Genomic DNA, 5,468 nt, shown 5'->3' with positions numbered 1-5,468 from the left:
AGTTCTGTCAGAGGTGTTCTTGAAAAGAGCAGTTTCTGTCAGAGCTCTCTCAGCCCCACCTACCTCACAGGGTGTCTTTTGTGGGGAGGGGAAGGGAAAGGAGTTTGTAAGTTCTTCTTCTTCTTCTTCTTCTTCTTCTCCTTCCTTCTCATCGCATTGTGCATGGCACACAACATACCTCATCCTCCCTTATCCATTCAGGAGGGGACAGAAATTCTTGTTTGGCTCTGGTACAGTTTTTTTTTTAATTTTTTTGCAAGTTTGTGTTATTTATAACTGGGGGGATGGGGGGATGGGGGACAACTGCAGATTTATCCCAAGTGTGGAGAAACTGCAAAAGGCACTTTGAAATCAAACTGGAGTTGTCAAGAAACTCAACAAAATTCTTAGTGGAGACACAATTTGTTGATATAATAAATAAAATATCTTGGCTTCGTTGTATAGGGCCAACTGTTTCACACACACACACCCCCAAGACAAACCTCAAAGAAACTACAGTATAACTTAAAATCTGTGCAGCAGAAATTGCAATATGAATTAAAGTCAATGCCTTGCCGTTTCTTCTCAGAAACACTTGCAGCCAAGACCATCATGGAGACCCAAAGCTTTGCCACTGTATATCACAATAATAGCCTTTTCTCCAACAGTGATGTCTTTCATGACAGATGTAGAATTGCGGAATACTTCAGCATGCTGGAAGATTGATGAATCTTTCATAATCTTCACCAGACCTTTACCTGTGCCAAAGAACTGGGAGGTGATATTATATCTCAGAAGCGTATGGATGAAAAGCAATCTGCTACAAAGATCCAGAGCCAATGCTAACTTAGCTGCTTGGATATTCCAGGGTTTTGCTTTTATTTATATCCTGTTTTTGTTCTGGCTAGAATAACAGCGCCTTGTCAGCTCTGCAATGGCACAGGAAAACAAAAGGGCAATCTCTCCCTTTGCATGGTTTTGTCTGACATCCATTTTAATCTGCCATTCAGTGTGTTGCTTGGGTTAGCCTTGTGTGCAATTTCTCTTTTTAAAAAATGCTTCATTGTCAGTATCACAGTTTGCTTCTCAGTTTTAGGCAAGGGCTTTTATTATATGCAGCCGATTTATTTATTTAAAACCTTTCCAAGTCTGCTGTTCTCCCAGAAAATTGGCATACAAGGCAGGCAACAACAATAAAACCATAGCAATACCAATAAAAAATCATTAAAAGGCATCAAAACAACCATTAAAAAAGCTAGAAATAACCAATGTTTTAAAAAGTCCAAGCAGTTGTCTTTCAAAGCCAGAGTGTGAAATGCCTAAACAGTCCAGTTTTGCCTCCCTTCTGAAAGGATGTGGATCTTCTGTTTGCCTCTGGAAGACAACATTTGGTTGACTACCAACAAGCCCACAAGCATTCATACTTTTGTGGGTGTTGGAACCACTGGAAGGTATTGCTGGGCTGAGGAGAACTGCCACCTGGGCTCATAACCAGGAGAGATAGTCACTGAGGTATGCTAATGCTGCAATCATTTCTCCACTGGGTTGGGTATGTCCTAGCACTTGGCTTTCATCCACTACATTGAAGGGATGAAGATCAGGAAAACATTTGGTGGTGGTGCAAAGTGTCATGAAGTCACAGCCAACTTGTGATGACCCCGTACAGTTTTCAAGGCAAGAGACATTCAGAGGTGTTTTGCCATTGCACGGTCTTTGGCGGTCTCCCATCCAAGTCCTAACCAAGGACAACCCTGCTCAAGCTTCTGAGATCTGATGAGATCAGGCTACCCTGGGCCATCCAGTTCAGGGCAGGAAAACATTTAGGCAATGTCAATGACTATGTGTCCTCCTCTCACCCTTGCTGCTAAGCTTTCATCCTGCTGCTAGACTTTTGTCCTCGTTATAACCAGCATGCATGGCCTCCAGAGTTTCATGTAGATTACTACCGTCCATGACTACGCATGTATCTGAGGAAGTTCTGCTCTCTTGTAGATCACGTTAGAACTGTCTGCTTTGTTTCTCTGACAAAAGTTGCAAAGATACAACCTTAGCTGTTTCCCCGCGTATCACCCATAGCCAAGTGTATAACCTAAGGGCTGATTATCTAGACTAGACAGTAACACATCACTTTCATCTGCAGATTCAGGGTGGAAAATAGACATCTTCCAGTACTGAAAGACCTTCCACCAGCACCTCTTTGGGCTCATTAGTTGCAACTTCTGAATAGATTGTAGTACAGTAGATAGAGGTCTATAAAGTTATGTATGGGGTGGAGAAAGTGGATAAAGAGAACTTTTTGTCCCTCTTCCAAAATACTAGAGCTCAGAGGCACCCAATAAAATTGATTCAGGACAGACAAAAGGAAGAACTACTGATCAGAAGGTGGAATTCACTGCCAGAGGACATAGTGATGACTGTTAGCACAGATGGGTTTACAAAGCGATGAAACATCTTCATGGAGGAAGGGTCCATCGATAGCTGCTTGCCATAGTGACTAAAGGTAACCTCCATTTTAGAGGCAGTACATTTTCAAATACCAGCTCTAGGTGTTAACATCAGGGGAAGTGGTTGTTTCCCGTGCCCTTGTCTGTAGGCCCTGTAGGGTAACTGGTAGGTCATTTTCTGAAAAAGGATGCTGGATGCATGAAATACTGGTCTGATCCAGCAGGGTGATACTTATGTTCTCACATACTTTGATCATGCCACAACTATGATCAGCATGTCTCAACATTGTCTGCTCTGTCTGAGCTCTGACCAAGCTCTTGTAGATATTGTCACTGAACATCAGTATCCACAGGTGAAACTCTTTTGATGGGTCCCCTTATGTTGCATTGATTTCTATATGTATTCTGAAATGAAATATACGGAGGAGAATCCTGCAATTCCCTTAGGTAAGTGTTTCACAGAAAAGAATCTTCCTCTGGAAAGACTTCTCCTCCCTGAGCCAGATTCCTCTCTTCAGGGGATGAATTAACCTGTTATTTTATGTTTCCCTATAGATTCCTCTTATTTTATGTTTCCCTATAGATTCCATTTACTTTAAACGACTCTACCTATATGAGTTCAATTCTCTTAAACTACATTTAGAATGGAAGGCAATGAAAGAAAGTTCAATTTATGTTCATTCATCTTTCTTATATCCATAGAAGATTTAGGGCTACTATAAAAAGAAAACGAAAGATAACAGTTACATGGCTACTTCTGCAGCATTTCTGCATATTTCTAGAGGGAACCATTGGAGATAACATCCTAGATACTGGCACAGTCATTCAGTGTTTACCTTTGATTAGATACAAGTTTTAAGTGAATGAACATAATGAGGCCATGTTGTAGTCACTCCTATAAATTCATGCCACTTGGAGCAGATATCCTCCTTGGAATCCACATGAGACTTTGGGTGTGTTTTTTAGAATAACCTTTACAGTCTAAAAAATCTTCTGCTTGTTCCCCCATTTAAAGTGGCTCACATCTCTTGGAGCTCATTCCTTTTCCCTAGTGGCTCTTGCTTGGTGGAACAGGTTCACCGAGGAGGTGAGAGGGATGCATTCCATGTCTTCAGATAAAAATGTATACTAATCATTTTGTCAATTGTGTCTCATGTCACACTGTTGGATCAATTAATTACACATTTTTTGCTACAATTATGCACTACAGTGATTAAGGCAACTGAAAATAATCTCGTAATTAATTTTCGCTTTCAGACAAATACATGGTAAAAACATGAACTGAGTATGAATCTTAAAAAAAAAAAGATTTTTAAAGACTGTGTATAAACCCATCCAATTTAAATTTCTTAAGAATGTTAGAAATGTCATTCTAAATTGGGCCTCCAATCCCCTTCAGTGTTTAATATCCCAGGCAAGTGTCGCCTCAGTGTCAGTCGCTTCATCATATCTCTACCAGGCCATACTCATTACATATGAAGAATGAAGCTGATGTCTATCTTCTTCTCCAAGAGATGGGGAAATGCAGCAGTCTATTTTGTCTAACTCTCTGAATCAAGGACATGTACAAAATGGCTCCAGAAACATGACTAAGGACATAATATTTCCCAGGGCTTTTTTTCCTGGAAAAAGAGGTGCCAGAACTCTCAAGAGGGAAATGAAGTTTTCAACCTGTATACTGAAAACTCATGAACTTTAAAATATTTTTTAAAATAATTTTGTTGAAGAGGTTCTGGAACTCTGTTCTGGCATGTTCTCCCAGAAGAAAAGCCCTGATATGTCCACTGCGTTCTGCAGAAACCAAGCAGGATCATCTTCAGATTATGACATTTTCTTTTCCAGTTGATTGGTTCATATGGAGAAAATCCACAGTTGATGGTTATGCTTATACATAGATTACGTATAGAAATAGGGTTGCAAGCTTTTATGTTCCCCCATATCATTTGTGATCATGATCTTATCTGTTTCTCCATCTGTTGCTTTGGAAGTTCTAAACCCTTTTTTTAAATTTATCACATATTTAACCTGCCTTCTCTCCAAGGACAGCCTGATGGCAGCCTAACTGGATCTCATCAGAGCTTGGAAGATAAGTAGAGTTGGTCATGGTTAGTACTAGGATGAGACACCGCCAAGGATGTACAGGGTTGCTGTTCAGAGGAAGGCAATTTTTCTCTCCAAGGAGTTCAGGGAGTTACGTATTGATTCCCTCCTCTTCCTTTTATCCTTACAACAACTCTGTTGGGTTGAACAAAGTTTGAGTCCAGTGGTACCTTTAAGCCCAACAAAGTTTTATTCAAGGTACTGTTGGTCTTAAAGGAGACACTGGACTCAAACTTTGTTCTGTTGCTTCAGACCAGCATGGCTACCCCACCTGAATCTTTTTGGTAGGTTAAGCTTAGAAAGAATGACTGCCCCGACATTACTCAGTGACTTCAACCGAATGGCCACTACAACTTACTTGCTGTTACCTCTAGGGGAAGCTTCTTTGCACTTTCTTCTTATCAGTTTGCATTAGTGGTAAGTGGAGGAACAAAAATGCAAATAAATCAAAGGCACTGGAGACTGTGGCAAACTCTGTACATTCCAAGTCCAGAATGAATTGTGGTAGTTCTCTTACTTAAACTTCAACCATAGTTGTGTGTTAATTAAAAAAAATGGTGCTTCCAAACAGTGTGGGCATGAAAAGAAAAAACAAGGAAACAATAGCAACCCCCCCCCCAGTTCTTGTACAATGCTTCTCAACAAAGTTATCTGGCTGTGTAATTTCTGGAAAGGTCTTTGTAAACGTCGACAGCATTTCAGTTATGTGAGGATGAAAACACTTTAGGAGGAAATATAGAACCAAAGCAAATACTTTAGAAGATAATGCATTTTGAAGATCTATAATGAAAAAAGTATTTCTCTAAAGGAAGTATTTTGTTTTGTATAAAATGCTGTAGCACTGGGTTATCTTCAGCACTCCTCCTTTGTCTTTTCCCCACCTATTACTAATTGGGAGCTATATTTATAATGTCCCAGAATACTACCCTGGAGGCTACAAGTCTG

The sequence above is a fragment of the Gekko japonicus genome, unplaced genomic scaffold, assembly GCF_001447785.1.
Source record: "Gekko japonicus isolate JY-2015 unplaced genomic scaffold, Gekko_japonicus_V1.1 scaffold951, whole genome shotgun sequence".
Lineage (NCBI taxonomy): Eukaryota > Metazoa > Chordata > Lepidosauria > Squamata > Gekkonidae > Gekko > Gekko japonicus.
The sequence above is the reverse complement of the archived record's forward strand: the minus strand, read 5'-3'. Positions refer to the sequence as shown.